Genomic DNA, 17,249 nt, shown 5'->3' on the forward strand with positions numbered 1-17,249 from the left:
ATAGTCATTTTTATCATCATTTATTCTAGCTTTTTACTGTCCCATTTATTCTACTATCGAGGCATTTCTTTATCCAGTAAAGTATCCATTAAACATTTATAAATACTTGGGTTGACTCAAGTTTTGTACATAAACACTGAATTTAGCTCTGTAATTCTGGCAGCTTAGGAGAAACAGAAAATGTTTCTCATTTATTCATCTATCCATCTAATATATATTTTTTGAGTTTCTAGTATGTGTCAGGTACTATGCCCTAGAGTTTACAGTTTATCATTTATAGATCTCATTGATAAAAAAAATTTTAACAGCTCATCTCAAGATTTTCTGGCACTGAATTCAAGAGAGAATTTTTTTTGCATGATTATCTATTCAAGAGTCATTAAGAAATAAAGTAGACAGTTATTTTCTACTGTTTTGCATATGACAGATTTTAAATTAAAATAGATGTTTCTTATATCAACCTTCTGTAAAAGAAGAGGCCTTTGTATTAAATATTTTGTAGTAATGGTAATTTTTTTAGGGATCTTAGGTGATATGGTCCTTAAGTATTCCTTTTTGATGATCTAATTCATAACTGGTATAGAGCATAAAGGAAAAGCCTATAGAGTCAACCTGTCCATTCAGTGCTCTTTATCAAACAGCAACTGTCTCAAGTGAGCATTTGTCAAGTGCTTTACATGAAAGCTTTAATGAGCGACTAAGATGCTAATATACTGAACTGTTGCTTTTATCTTTTGAAGATTTTCCTCCTATGTATGAGATTTCTGCTGATGCTCTCCCACATTTTCTTATCCATTAGAATGGAGGTAGGTGGGGAGATGGATTAAATAGGTAATGGGGATTAAGGAGTGACTTGGTGGGGTGCCTGAGTGGCTCAGTTGGTTGAGCATCCAACTCTTGATGTCAGCTCAGCTATGATCCTAGGGTCGTGGGATTGAGCCCACATCAGGCTTCGCACTGAACGTGGAGCCTATTTGGGATTCATTCTCTCTCTCTCTCTCTCTCTCTCTCTCTCTCTCTCTCTTTTTCTCTCTCCCCCCATCTACCCTTCTCCCCCATTAGTACTCTCTCTTAAAATAAAATAAAATAAAATAAAATAAAATAAAGTAAAATAAAGTAAAATAAAGTAAAATGAAAATAAAAAGGAGTGCATTTGTGATGAGCAACAGGTGTTGTATGGAAGTGCTGAATCACTACATTGTACACCTGAAACTCATATTACACTGTATGTTAAATAACTGGAATTTAAATAAAAACTTTTTAAAAAGTCAAATATGTAAATAAATTACATATAAATGTCAGCATTCCAACAGAAGCCAACCAACTCTGAAATAAATGATGCTGAAAATTTTTAATATAATAATAAAATCACATCTCCAAATTTTGCAGATAGGAAAAAATCAGGGAACATGACAGTATGAAAGAATATATATCTTTACTTCAAATCTGTACCTTAGAATAGTACGTGATCTTATGCTACAATGATAATGAGGTACACTGTAGAAGTTATACAGCAGTATAATACAGTGCCAAGCATGGTGCTAATCGTAACACCTTGTTATGTGACTGATGTGAGTCTGATATTGCTGTTATAATTTATTTTAGGAAACATTTTGCCTTATCCTTAATGGGGGGCGGGGTGGATAAAGGAAAAACTAATTTTGACTCTGAAGCACATAAAAGGGAGAAAATAAAGTAATATTAATTAATCTGCTGACCAGTTCGAAAGGTATCATTATCTTCATTTTATATGTGAGAAAGCTAACTAACGCTCAGAACAATTAAGTTATCTAAAGAAACAACTAGTAAGTGACAAAATCAGGTTTATTTGACTCCTAAGCGTGTTCTTCCCTACAGTATTATGCTGCTTGCAATAATTCCTACTTTCTTTAATATGTTAATATTTGAGTATTTTACACCTCTTCTAAATCACATTTTCAGTCAGTGGGTGGTGACAGGATGAAATTATGTAAAAACTGCAGTATGCTAAAAATGATGAGGGAAGCTTAGAATCATGAACTTGTGGACCAATACCTGCTTATTTTGAGGGTCCAAATGACTTATGATGGTAGAAGCACATTGAAAGAGGCCTTGGAGACCATTATAATTCAACTGTCTTTTTTTTTAGTTTATTTATTTTTGAGAGAGAGGGAGAAACAGAGCATGAGCAGGGGAGGGGCAGAGAGAGAGGAAGACAGAATCCAAAGCAGGCTCCAGGCTCCGCGCTGTCAGCACAGAGCCTGATGCGGGACTTAAACTCACTAACTGTGAGATCATGACCTGAGCCCAAGTCAGAGGCTTAACCGACTGAACCACCCAGGCGCCCCCCAACTGTCTTAATTAAACTGATTTCAGAAGTAGTTGGAAGAGGAAAAGAAAAGTTGTATGGTCAACATTATCGTAGTGGAGATAAAGGTTACTGAAGCATAAATTGGCTTATTCATGCAACAAATATAATTAGTCAGTAGGTGCTAGGAATGCAGAGGTGAATAAGAGATGATTTCTCTCCTATTGGCTGTCCAAGAGTACCATTATGGAACACAAAGTTCTCCCTGACTTCTGGGCCCCCTTTCCCTTCTCTCATTCTCTCCAGTACTTAATCTGAACCACTAAAATTCAGGCCCCAGTTAGATGCCAGATTATGTTTCCTGTTTAGGGGCCTTGATTTATCAAAGCCAAAATATCCTTATTAAGGACACAAACCATGTCTTACCTTGTCATATGTTTAGTAGGTCCTTCTAAATATTGACTGATTGATAAAAGGCAGAACACAGAAGAAATATTTTTTTTGATTTAACATACATTTGCTCTCTTATATGGCCCCTGAAAATGAATCTTCTCTTTACATTTCTAGAGAAGGAATTTTTCCATTTTATAAGAAATTGGATTAGATATTCTCTGTTATTCCTCCCAACTAAGATTTGTATGAGGTACTTAAAATAACTGTTTATTTCTTACTAGTGGTGAGAATAAGACAGCCAATTATCTATTTATGATTATTGCCCATCCCAAAAAAATGTGTGAATAATGACTCTATAGTCATTAAACTGTCAGTGCCTCAATGCCTTTTCACTTGAGTGCTTTATGGGTAACAATAAGGAGATAAATTAAGTTACTTGGTTTTGGGGTACCTGGGTGGCTCAGTCGGTTAAGAATCAGACTCTTGATTTCAGCTCAGGTCATGATCTCATACTTCATGAGTTTGGGCCCTGCATCAGGCTCTGCACTGATAGCTCAGTGCTTGGGATTCTCTCTCGCCCCTTTCTCTATGCTCCCCCCCACCCCCCACTTGTAGTCACTCTCTCTCTCTCTCTCTAGCTCTCAAATAAATAAACTTTTAAAAAAAGTTATTTCGTTTTTTTAAACTCTGACTCCTGGGGCACCTGGGTGGCTCAGTCGGTTAAGCAGCCAACTTTGGCTCAGGTCATGATTTTACAGTTCGTGGGTTTAAGCCCTGAGTCAGGTTCTATGCTGACAGCTTGGAACTTGGAGCCTGCAACCTGCTTCCGATTCTGTGTCTCCCTCTCTCTCTGTCCCTGCCCAGCTCACACACACTCTCTCTCTCTCTCTCAAAAATAGAATAAATTCTGACTCCTTATCTATTGAGACATTTAACAGTTTACTGTTACTAAGAAGTCTAATAAGCTTCAAAAAGACCAGGGATGTTTTTTAGATTAAATCTTCCCAAAATCTCACCTGTGTTTTTTTTTTTTAATTTGCCTTTAGTTTGGCTGTGTTCTAACATGCGTATAGTATTGCATTTTCATGGAGAAACATTATACCATACTTTTACAAAACAATTGGTATAGGGACTCCTGGATGGCTCAGTTGGTTAAGTGTCAACTCCTGATTTCAGCTCAGGTCATGATCTCAATTTATGAAATCAAGCCCCATGTAGAGCTTCACACTGACAGCACAGAGCCTGCTTGGGATTCTCTCTCTCTCTCTCTCTGCCCTTCCCCCATGCTCTTTCTTGCTCTCTCTCTCAAAATAATTTTTAAAAAGTGGCTGATACATATTACTAATATGGATCAGTAGTCATTAAATGATTCTATCCTTTTACCCTATGTTTTCACTTCACAGACTTTCACTTCACTTCATAGGAAATACTTCATGTTAAATTATCCCAGTATTATTCATAATAATAAAAACTAGAAAGAAAAATCTAGCTATAGGTGAACATTTGTGAATGTGACAATATATACATCTAATCAATGGAATATTATTCAAACACTTAAGTACCATGCCAGTTCATTACTATGGCGTAGAAGGCTTAAAAATGGTATTCACTCATATAGTGATTACCACAAAAAGGAAAAGGTATATTTGAACGAAACACTGATAAGAAGTAGACAAATGTTATTAGCATTGTGTTAAAAGTTTATGGAATTTATATTACATGTAATTTTTCTTTATTTTTGTAATGGACTTACTGTCTTTCAAATTTGATATTTATTTCATGATTAGCTAATATATTGACATTAAGCAAAACTCAAAAGGCATAAAAAGGTATGAAATGAAAAGTCTCATACTTACCCCTGTTAGTTACCCTCCCCAGAAGCACTGTTGTAAGTTTCTCATTTATCCATCCAGAGACTATTTTATATATAAACAAGCCAAAGCTAATATGTACTTACTTTTCACCTGTTTTATACCATGGTGGAACTGGTAAACACCATTCAACACCTTGCTTTTTCCACTAACATTATATGTTTTTTTTTCAGTATATGAAGTTCATTGTCAAATTGGTTTCCATACAACACCCAGTGCTCATCCCAAAAGGTGCCCTCCTCAATACCCATCACCCACCCTCCCCTCCTTCCCACCCCCCATCAACCCTCAGTTTGTTCTCAGTTTTTAAGAGTCTCTTATGCTTTGGCTCTCTTCCACTCTAACCTCTTTTTTTTTTTTCCTTCCCCTCCCCCATGGGTTTCTGTTACGTTTCTCAGGATCCACATAAGAGTGAAACCATATGGTATCTGTCTTTCTCTGTAGGACTTATTTCACTCAGCATAACACTCTCCAGTTCCATCCACGTTGCTACAAAGGGCCATATTTCATTCTTTCTCATTGCCACGAAGTACTCCATTCTGTATATAAACCACAATTTCTTTATCCATTCATCAGTTGATGGACATTTAGGCTCTTTCCATCATTTGGCTATTGTTGAGAGTGCTGCTATAAACATGGGGTACAAGTGCCCCTATGCATCAGTACTCCTGTATCCCTTGGGTAAATTCCTAGCCGTGCTATTGCTGGGTCATAGGATAGGTCTATTTTTAATTTTTTGAGGAACCTCCACACTGTTTTCCAGAGTGGCTGCACCAGTTTGCATTCCCACCAACAGTGCAAGAGGGTTCCCGTTTCTCCACATCCTCTCCAGCATCTATAGTCTCCTGATTTGTTCATTTTAGCCACTCTGACTGGTGTGAGGTGGTATCTGAGTGTGGTTTTGATTTGTATTTCCCTGATGAGGAGTGATGTTGAGCATCTTTTCATGTGCCTGTTGGCCATCCAGATGTCTTCTTTAGAGAAGTGTCTATTCATGTTTTCTGCCCATTTCTTCACTGGGTTATTTGTTTTTCGGGTGTGGAGTTTGGTGAGCTCTTTATAGATTTTGGATACTAGCCCTTTGTCCGATAGGTCATTTGCAGATATCTTTTCCCATTCCCTTGGTTGCCTTTTAGTTTGGTTGGTTGTTTCCTTTGCTGTGCAGAAGCTTTTTATCTTCATGAGGTCCCAATAGTTCATTTTTGCTTTTCATTCCCTTGCCTTTGGGGATGTGTCAAGTAAGAAATTGCTGCAGCTGAGGTCAGAGAGGTCTTTTCCTGCTTTCTCCTCTAGGGTTTTGATGGTTTCCTGTCTCACATTCAGGTCCTTTATCCATTTTGAGTTTATTTTTGTGAATGGTGTGAGAAAGTGGTCTAGTTTCATTCTTCTGCATGCTGCTGTCCAGTTCTCCCAGCACCATTTGTTAAAGAGACTGTCTTTTTTCCATCGGATATTCTTTCCTGCTTTGTCAAAGATTAGTTGGCCATCCTTTTGTGGGTCTAGTTCTGGGGTTTCTATTCTATTCCATTGGTCTATGTGTCTGTTTTTGTGCCAAAACCATGCTGTCTTGATGATTACAGCTTTGTAGTAGAGGCTAAAGTCTGGGATTGTGATGCCTCCTGCTTTGGTCTTCCTCAAAATTACTTTGGCTATTTGGGGCCTTTTGTGGTTCCATATGAATTTTAGGATTGCTTGTTCTAGTTTCGAGAAGAATGCTGGTGCAATTTTGATTGGGATTGCATTGAATGTGTAGATAGCTTTGGGTAGTATTGACATTTTGATAATATTTATTCTTCCAATCCATGAGCATGGAATGTTTTTCCATTTCTTTATATCTTCTTCAATTTCCTTCATAAGCTTTCTATAGTTTTCAGCATACAGATCTTGTACATCTTTGGTTAGATTTATTCCTAGGTATTTTATGCTTCTTGGTGCAATTGTGAATGGGATCAGTTTCTTTATTTATCTTTCTGTTGCTTCATTATTAGTGTATAAGAATGCAACTGATTTCTGTACATTGATTTTGTATCCTGCAACTTTGCAAAATTCATGTATCAGTTCTAGCAGACTTCTGGTAGAATCTATCGGATTTTCCATGTATAATATCATGTCATCTGCAAAAAGTGAAAGCTTAACTTCATCTTTGCCAATATCAGTGCCTTTGATTTCCTTTTGTTGTCTGATTGCTGATGCTAGAACTTCCAACACTATGTTAAACAACAGCGGTGAGAGTGGACATCCCTGTCGTGTTCCTGATCTCAGGGAAAAAGCTCTCAGTTTTCCCCATTGATCCTCCCCATCATTGAGGATGATGTTAGCTGTGGGCTTTTCATAAATGGCTTTTATGATCTTTAAGTATGTTCCTTCTATCCCGACTTTCTCAAGCGTTTTTATTAAGAAAGGTTGCTGAATTTTGTCAAAGGCCTTTTCTGCATCACTTGACAGGATCATATGGTTCTTATCTTTTCTTTTCTTAATGTGATGTGTCACATTGATTGATATGCGAATGTTGAACCAGCCCTGCAGCCCAGGAATGAATCCCACTTGATCATGGTGAATAATTCTTTTTATATGCTGTTGAATTCGATTTTCTAGTATTATTACTGAGAATTTTTGCATCCATATTCATCAGGGATATTGGCCTGTAGTTCTCTTTTTTTACTGGGTCTCTGTCTGGTTTAGGAATCAAAGTAATACTGGCTTCATAGAATGAGTCTGGAAGTTTTCCTTCCCTTTCTATTTCTTGGAATAGCTTGAGAAGGATAGGTATTATCTCTGCTTTAAATGTCTGGTAGAACTCCCCTAGGAAGCCATCTGGTCCTGGACTCTTATTTGTTGGGAGATTTTTGATGACTGATTCAGTTTCTTCGCTGGTTATGGGTCTGTTCAAGCTTTCTATTTCCTCCTGTTTGAGTTTTGGAAGTGTGTGGGTGTTTAGGAATTTGTCCATTTCTTCCAGGTTGTCCAGTTTGTTGGCATATAATTTTTCATAGTATTCCCTGATAATTGCTTGTATCTCTGAGGGATTGGTTGTAATAATTCCATTTTCATTCATGATTTTATCTATTTGGGTCATCTCCCTTTTCTTTTTGAGAAACCTGCCTAGAGGTTTATCAATTTTGTTCATTTTTTCAAGAAACCACCTCTTGGTTTCGTTGATCTGCTCTACAGTTTTTTTAGATTCTATATTGTTTATTTTATTTCTCTTCTTCTGCTGGATTTAGGGTGTCTTTGCTGTTCTGCTTCTATTTCCTTTAGGTGTGCTGTTAGATTTTGTATTTGGGACTTTTCTTGTTTCTTGACATAGGCCTGGATTGCAATGTATTTTCCTCTGAGGACTGCCTTCGCTGCATCCCAAAGTGTTTGGATTGTTGTATTTTCATTTTCATTTGTTTCCATCTATTTTTTAATTTCTTCTCTAATTGCCTGGTTGACCCATTCATTCTTTAGTAGGGTGTTCTTTAACCTCCATGCTTTTGGAGGTTTTCCAGACTTTTTCCTGTGGTTGATTTCAAGCTTCATAGTATTGTTGTCTGAAAGTATGCATGGTATGATTTCAATTCTTGTGTACTTATGAAGCGCTGTTTTGTGACCCAATATGTGATCTATCTTGGAGAATGTTCCATGTGCACTCGAGAAGAAAGTATATTCTGTTGCTTTGGAATGCAGAGTTCTAAATATATCTGTCAAGTCCATCTGATCCAATGTATCATTCAGGGCCCTTGTTTCTTTATTGACCGTGTGTCTAGATGATCTATCCATTTCTGTAAGTGGAGTGTTAAAGTCCCCTGCAATGACCACATTCTTATCAATAAGGTTGCTTATGTTTGTGAGTAATTGTTTTATATATTTGGGAGCTCCCGTATTCGGCACATAAACATTTATAATTGTTAGCTCTTCCTGATGGATAGACCCTGTGATTATTATATAATGCCCTTCTTCATCTCTTGTTACAGCCTTTAATTTAAAGTCTAGTTTGTCTGATATAAGTATGGCTACTCCAGCTTTCTTTTGGCTTCCAGTAGCATGATAAATAGTTCTCCATCCCCTCACTCTCAATCTGAAGGTGTCCTCAGGTCTAAAATGAGTCTCTTGTAGACAGCAAATGATGGGTCTTGTTTTTTTATCCATTCTGATACCCTATGTCTTTTGGTTGGAGCATTTAGTCCATTTACATTCAGTGTTATTATAGAAAGATATGGGTTTAGAGTCATTGTGATGTCCGTAGGTTTCATGCTTGTAGCAATGTCTCTGGTACTTTATCTCACAGGATCCCCCTTAGGATCTCTTGTAGGGCTGGTTCAGTGGTGACGAATTCCTTCAGTTTTTGTTTGTTTGGGAAGACCTTTATCTCTCCTTCTATTCTAAATGACAGACTTGCTGGATAAAGGATTCTCGGCTGCATATTTTTTTTTCTGTTCATCACATTGAAGATCTCCTGCCATTCCTTTCTGGCCTGCCAAGTTTCAATAGAGAGATCTGTCACGAGTCTTATTGGTCTCCCTTTATATGTTAGAGTACGTTTATCCCTAGCTGCTTTCAGAATTTTCTCTTTATCCTTGTATTTTGCCAGTTTCACTATGATATGTCGTGCAGAAGATCGATTCAAGTTACGTCTGAACGGAGTTCTCTGTGCCTCTTGGATTTCAATGCCTTTTTCATTCCCCAGTTCAGGGAAGTTCTCAGCTATAATTTCTTCAAGTACCCCTTCAGCACCTTTCCCTCTCTCTTCCTCCTCTGGAATACCAATTATGCATAGATTATTTCTCTTTAGTGCATCACTTAGTTCTCTAATTTTCCCCTCATACTCCTGGATTTTCTTATCTTTTTCTCAGCTTCTTCTTTTTCCGTAATTTTATCTTCTAGTTCACCTATTCTCTCTTCTGCCTCTTCAATCCGAGCCGTAGTTGTCTCCATTTTATTTTGCAGCTCGTTGATAGCATTTTTTAGCTCCTCCTGGCTGTTCCTTAGTCCCTTGATCTCTGTAGCAAGAGATTCTCTGCTGTCCTCTATACTGTTTTCAAGCCCAGCGATTAATTTTATGACTATTATTCTAAATTTACTTTCTGTTATATTGTTTAAATCATTTTTGATCAGTTCGTTAGCTGTTGTTATTTCCTGGACATATTTCTGAAGGGAATTCTTCCATTTCGTCATTTTGGATAGTCCCTGGAGTGGTGCAGGACTGCAGGGCACTTCCCCTGTGCTGTCTTGAATGACTTGCGTTGGTGGACGGGGCCGCAGTCAGACCTGATGTCTGCCCCCAGCCCACCGCTGGGGCCACAGTCAGACTGGTGTGTGCCTTCTCTTCCCCTCTCCTAGGGGCGGGATTCACTGTGGGGTGGCGTGGCCCGTCTGGGCTACTTGCACACTGCCAGGCTTGTGGTGCTGGGGATCTGGTGTATTAGCTGGGGTGGATCGGCAAGGTGCACAGGGGCAGGAGGGGCAGGCTCAGCTCGCTTTTCCTTCGGAGATCCACTTCGGGAGGGGCCCTGCGGCACCAGGAGGGAGTCAGACCCGCCAGAGGGATGGATCCGCAGAAGCACAGCGTTGGATGTTTGCGTGGTGCAAGCAAGTTCCCTGGCAGGAACCAGTTCCCTTTGGGATTTTGGCTGGGGGATGGGCGAGGGAGATGGCTCTGGCGAGGGCCTTTGTTCCCCACCAAGCTGAGCTCTGTCATCCAGGGCTCAACAACTCTCCCTCCCGTTGTCCTCCAGCCCTCCCGTTCTCCAAGCAGAGCTGTTAGCTTATAACCTTCCAGATGTCAAGTCCCACTTGCTGTCCGAACACACTCCGTCCGGTCCCTCCGCTTTTGCAAGCCAGACTCAGGGGCTCTGCTTGGCCGGCGGGCCGCCCCTCCGCCCCGGCTCCCTCCCACCAGTCCGTGGAGTGCGCACTGCCTCTCTACCCTTCCTACCCTCTTCCGTGGGCCTCTCGTCTGCACTTGGCTCCGGAGACTCCGTTCTGCTAGTGTTCTGGCGGTTTTCTGGGTTATTTGGGCAGGTGTAGGTGGAATCTAAGTGATCAGCAGGACGCACGGTGAGCCCAGCGTCCTCCTATGCGCCATCTTCCCAGGATCCTCTCTAACATTATATGTTAAAGATATTCCATATCAGTTCATAAAGAACTCTTTCTGCTTTATGGATAAATATCCCTTTAAATGTCCAAAGATACTATAATTTATTTAATGAGATCCTACTGACGGGCATCCAGTATTACAGTTCTGTAGTAAGAGTACACATAGGTGATTTCCTACATAAAAACATATCTAAACTAAATTCCCAAATGTAGGAGTGCTAGGTTAAGAGTATGTGTGTATTTTTTAACAGATGAACATAGGGGAAAAGAGAGAGGCAAACCATAAAACAGACTTTTAACTATAGAGAACACTGAGGGTTGCTGCAGGGGAGGTGGGCGGGGGAGATGGGTTAAATAGGTGATGGGGATTAAGCAGAGCACATGCGATGAGCACTGGGTGTTGTATGTAAGTGATGACTCACTAAATCCTACACCTGAAAATAATATTACACTGTATGTTAACTAACTGGAATTTAAATTAAAACTTGGAAGAAAAAAAAAGAGTATGTGTGTATTTTTAATTTTCATAGATACTGGCAAATTGCCCACAAGGGAGTTGGCACAAATTTCACTCCGTCTAACAGTGTACAATACTTGCTTTATTAAGCTGACAGATGAAAAATAGTTTCTTAGTGTAGCTTTATTTTTTTAAGTTTATTTATTTATTTAAGTAATCTCCACAACCAACATGGGGCTCAAACTCATGATCCCTAGATCAAGAGTCACATGCTCCACCCACTGAGCCAGCCAGGCACCCCTCTTAGTGTAGCTTTAATTAGAAGTTAACTCATTTTGAGTTATTTTGAGTGTCTTTTCACATGTTTATGAGCCACTGCTATTTCCATTTCTGGGAGCTGTCTTTATATATTGTTTGTTGATCTTTTCCTTATTGTTTTGTAAGAGTTCTGTATATTAGGGAACTTTGCCCTTTTTCTGTGGTTTGAAATTCAGAATTTTTTCCCCTGTTCATCATTTATCTTTTGGCCTTGTTAAGCTATTTTTTACCATATAGAAATAGTCAAAACTATCAGTTTTGTTTTTTATGCTTCACTCTGCTCCAGCTATACTAACCTTATTTTTACCTTTAAAATATGCTATCGAGGTGTTGGTATTTGCTGTTCTTTCTGCCTGAAATTCTCTTCCCAGAGATACGTGTTTCACTTCCTCCTTCACCTCTTTTGAGTCTTTGACCAAATACCAACTTTTCAGTGAGACTGTTTTGTATTGTTGCAGGCTCCCTTTCCCTGCTTTGTTTTTCCTCTATCACCTGTAGCTCACAGGCTTTAGGAGTATTTTTAGTTGTCTCATAGAGACATTGCAGCTCACACGAACAAGTGAGAATTAACATCTTCAACATGGTCTTCACCCCAGGAGACTAGACACATGGTCCACTGAAGCTGCCATTGTCCAAAACATTTTGGGGACAACTTCCTTAAGAACTTCATTCAGAGACAGCTTAAAGCTTTACAAGGAAAGCAGTCCTGTGCCCTGAAAATGTGTTTCTCAGTGTAGTCCATTAACCCCTAATATAAAAATCACCTGATGTGGGTTGGCAGCTTATTAACATGGGCAGTTTCCTGGGCCTTTCCCCAGATCTACTGAATCAGAATCTCTGGGGAATGGGGCTGAGGAACCTGCCTTTTAAAATGGGGCTCAGTCAGTTGAGCATCCGGCTCAATTTCGGCCCAGGTCATGATCCTAAGGTTGTGGGATCAAGCCCCATGTCAGGACTTAAGATTCTCTCGCTCCCTCTCACTCTCTCTCCAAAATAAACAAACTCCCTAGGTGATTCCTAAGCCATTAAAGCTTAAAGATCACGGCCTGTATAATCAGTGTCCCCCAGCTTAGTCACATACCTTTTCCTCACTCAGTTTGAATCATACTTAAGACTATTTCCAAAAATCAAAACTACCCTCAAAGGACAAAGGGTGTACCAGAGGTGCTGAAGATCATTCCCAATACAAACTCCAGAACTGAGCTAAACAATGGGATAGGCATGCAGACGTGGAAATGGTGTTGCAGTAGGAAACAAAACTCTTTGGTCTGATTTTGGTATGCTTGGCAGTGCTAGTAACTTGATAAGTCTCACTTCACACATTAAAGGACCTTGGCTTTAATTTTCTTATTAAAGGGAAAAGCAGAAGAAAGAATGGCTAGATAGGCAGATGATCTCAAGGGTTCTTTCTTTTATGTTCTGGTTTTTCTACTGATATGCATAAATGTGGTTAAACAAACCCACATGTATGCACATGTGTGAGTAATGAGGATTATTACTCTAGCAAAAACAGCTTGTTTGGTCTGTTTTAAAGGGAAGAGACTTTGGAGTGCCTGGGTGACTCAGTTTGTTAAGTGTCCAACTCATGATTTCAGCTCAGGTCATGATCTCATGGTTTGTGAGTTTGAGCCCCACATTGGGCTCTCTGCTATCAGCATGGAGCCTGCTTCAGGTCCTCTGTTCCCCTCTTTCTCTGCCTCTCTCTCTCTCTCTCAAAAATAAATAAGCATTAAAATTTTTTTAATAAATAAAGAGAAGAACCTTAAACCAAAGTAACCTAAGAAGTAGTATAAAATTAGCAGCTATAGCTAAGGAAATGTATACATAGATTCTGCCTTAAACTATTTGGTAATATTGGAGAAGTCCCATAGCACTGTTGAACATGAATATCTTCTGCTTAGTAACCTCTCATTTTGAAGAAATGGTTCACACTTTATCAGAAAGACAGTTAATGTTAGTTTAATGGCTCAAGGGTAAGCAGCCAGAAATTTTAATACTGATTCTTGGTTTTAAATCAGTTAACACTGCTAAACATAAATACATTTAAAAAAAATTTTTTTTAATCTTTATTTTGAGAGAGAGACAATGTGAGCACGGGAGGAGCTGAGGGATGGGAGACACAGAATCAGAAGCAGGCTTCAGGCCCTGAGCTGTCAGCACAGAGCCTGACACGGGGCTCGAACTCACGAAGGTGAGATCACGACCTGAGCCAAAATCGGATGCTTAACTGACTGAGCCACCCACGTGCCCCAGTAAATACATTTTTTAATAGTGATTATAGTTCTGTTTCCTTTTTGTTTTACTTCATTTTTTTTTTATTAGAGATGAGTAAGTTTGGGAAAACAGACTCTGATTGCATTTAGCTACATAATTGTGTTGTGCCTATCATATCCACTTTTAAATGTGTAAGGTTTTGTAGTATTACACAGCTGTAGCATCATGTCTTTTCTTATTTTCCAAATATTAATACTTCCCCTTTCATTCTCTAAATGAAAATAAAACCAGTGACTATTTTGGATTTTAGTCAACAATTCTTACTATGCAAAAAATCTTTCTGGGGCGCCTGGGTGGCTCAGTCGGTTGAACGTCTGACTTCAGCTCAGGTCATGATCTCGCGGTCCGTGAGTTCAAGCCCCGCGTTGGGCTCTGTGCTGACAGCTCGGAGCCTGGAGCCTGTTTCCGATTTTGTGTCTCCCTCTCTCTCTGACCCTCCTCCATTCATGCTCTGTCTCTCTCTGTCTCAAAAATAAATAAACGTTAAAAAATATATATATATATTTTTAAATCTTTCAGTGTTAGCCCCTAGGTATAAGCTATCATTTGATTTTTTTTTTGTTTTTTGATTCTTTTTTAAATTTTTAAATGTTTACTTATTTTGAGCGACAGAAAGAGACAGACAGAGACAGAGCATAAGCGGGGGAAGGAAAGAGAAAGAGAGGATGACACCGAATCTGAAGCAGGCTCCAGGCTCCAAGCTGTCAGCACAGAGCCCAACACAGGGCTCAAACTCACAAACCATGAGATCATGACCTGAACTAAAGTCAGATGCTTAGCCAACTGAGCCACCTAGGCACCCCAAAAGCTTTTATTTTAATCCTGAAAGTATAGTTATGATAAAAATGTTAAATATCATTATGCAATTAGTAATAAAATAGCTACCAATTTGAAGGGATACCATATTTTGAACATAATTCTGATGCTTTTTGTATCTTACAATAATATAAATGTTTTAAATGTAAGTATTACTCCCATTTTACATCTGAGGTTCCTTGGGAACCTCAATATTACATATTGAAATGTAATAATCAGGAAGCCTCACAGAGTCATTAGCAGTTTTTAGCCTCCATTTTTTATCAGATGTGCATCCTTTTGTATTATCTGGTATACAGTAGATAGTAAATGTTTGTGGAATCTCACCATTCCTAAATTGCTGTGTTTCTTCTATTATGTATCTTATACTGGAGTACAACTTAGTAAAAGTCAGTGACTCATTTAATTATGAATTTGATTGAGAGAAACTAAACTATATCCTGTTTTGAATTAAAATGAGATTACTTTTTCCCATATCTGATTTATTAGTAATCCTGGTTTCCATTAGCAACATAGAAAAGTACTATGCTTCAGAGACTGAAAATTTTACTAATGATTAATATATGCTAGCCATTAGATGTTCTGCTTTTTTTCTTCCCAAACTTTAGATTAAAAGATAAGATTGTATCTAATTTTAGATTTCTAAGAGCAAGAACTGGTGAATATGAGCTACTAATTATATTTTGTTTCATCAGCAAGGCCAAAGTTTGAGACTTCTCACTCACTTCCCCCACCACTACCATCACCCAGCCCCCACCAATGAATTGCTTTATTATACTTGATTTGTGATTAACTGTTTTCTCTTCATTCCTTTTCTCAACCTTTCCTTCTTCTTCCCCTTCCTCCTTACCTCCCTTCCTCCCACCTTCATTCTTTGTCTTTTAAATTTGTCACTTTAGCTTTTTGTTTTGGGGGGTTGATTCCTCTTAATTAGATATATGAGGAGTAAATTGTTTCATTTATTTAAAGCTTTTATAATTAAAAAACAAAGCCATTTCTCCTTGCCAGGGAACAGTTGCCATTGCTTCCCCTTCTGGGTTTGAGATTGTAGGAATCCAATTGTTGTGGAAACCATTTATCCCTTTGTGACACCTGACTCTCTTGAACACCGTATGCAGTTAGGCTGACAAGTTTGGTGCTGCCATTAGATGCACTGGCACACTTTTAGCTCTTTAAAAGGGAAGAAAATGCCACACAATTCTGAAAACCACATTTTTTTTCTTGAAACAATTTGTTTTTCCCTTGTCTGTTTTTGTGCTAATGTTCTGAAATGGATTTTTGCTGTTGGTAGTATGCTATGAATGGTAACTTTGTGCTGTGAATAGATGTTGAGAGGAAGAAATGGAGTCTCCTAGCCATGAGAAGGATGTGATATCTGTGTGGCGAAGTTCTTGTAAATTGTAATAGAAGGAACTGACAAGCAGGAATTTTGTAATTTGGGACTTGGCTGTCCATTGGCCCTATATGCTCTCATTGATTGTAATTTGAAAATCTCAAAGTAAACATGATTCAGATCTTAGGAAGATTAATTAGATTAATTAAAAATTTAACAAAGTCTCTCTTTGATTAGAACAAATTGTTAGTTAAGGCCACTAGAAAGCATCAACTGGCTGCGGGATTCCTGTGTATTTCTCCACGACTTCCAAAACATTAGAATGATTTGCCAATACCTGATAGAAAACTGATCACTTTGTTGTTTTTTATAGTTAATTGAACAGCTAATGTGCCTTTGAAGGCTGTATTTCTCTTGAATACACTTTGTGAAGTTTTGAAATGTGTGTTGTGTATTAATTTAAACTCAAGAAGTTACCTCTATTTTCATAATTATTTTCCCTTCTAGCTCGTTTTCATAAAATGACAATTTGGGAAGTACACAATTTCCGGGCAAATTGTCTTGAAATTGAATACTTTAAACCACTAAGCTAACCAGCGTGTCTGCCTGCTTTCTCTCTTTTCTCCTTCCTTCCTTCCTGGCTTCTTTCTTCCCTTCCTTTTTTGGGGGTATCCTGTTTAGGTAGTATTTAATACACTTGTGAGGCTAGTGCTATGATGGGCATCTACTGTGATATCCACTTAATCCATTGGTGTGAAAGCAACAAGGACTTATTTTCTCCCTTTTGTAAGGAATGACATTCCAGGTGTTTTTTGACATTTTTAAATTCAGAGGTTGCCAACAATCAAATCAGGGTCAAGATTGACCTCAAATATTTTAGTAACAGCAGAAAGAAAAATGACATCCTAACGTTCTAGTGTCTTGATCTACACATCTCCATTGATGAATTAAAACTATATGAGTGTGAAATTTTGTACTGGAGGCTTAGGCTGCTTGAGCACCTTTTATTGTATAATAGTTCTGGAATGTGAAGATCTGAATTTTCATGGGAGCACTGATATTTCATGGCCAACAATTGATTTCTTAGGGCCTTGTCATTTCAAATTGCCATGAGATCTGGTTATTGCTGCTCTAAATATATATATGAAACTGCCTCCCAGTGAACTTATTGCTGTGGTGCTAACTTGCCTTGACACTCTTGCTGACAGCTCTCGTGGCCCTTAACATGGTCTACTTCCTGTAGTCACAGCACAGGTTTTGTGGAGGATTCAGCCTAAATTTCTGGAATGAATTTCTATAGACAAGAGATATATGGGCTTTAAAAATTAAGAGGTTTGATTCTGTTTTGAATTTGGATATCAAATGAATCTGAGCACATGACATTTTAATGCCGTTTGTCTTTTCAAATAGATTTACCTTCTA

The 17,249-nt window shown here is 38.5% G+C and overlaps 1 protein-coding gene across 4 annotated transcripts in view; it reads left to right on the forward strand.

Moving 5' to 3' along the window:
* The window catches only part of FAF1 (Fas associated factor 1), a 514,818-nt gene that overhangs the window by 384,590 nt on the left and 112,979 nt on the right, over positions 1-17,249 (forward strand). The window lies entirely within an intron of this gene.

The sequence above is a fragment of the Panthera pardus genome, unplaced genomic scaffold (assembly GCF_024362965.1).
Source record: "Panthera pardus isolate Hobbes unplaced genomic scaffold, ASM2436296v1 HiC_scaffold_11, whole genome shotgun sequence".
Classification (NCBI taxonomy): Eukaryota; Metazoa; Chordata; class Mammalia; order Carnivora; family Felidae; genus Panthera; species Panthera pardus.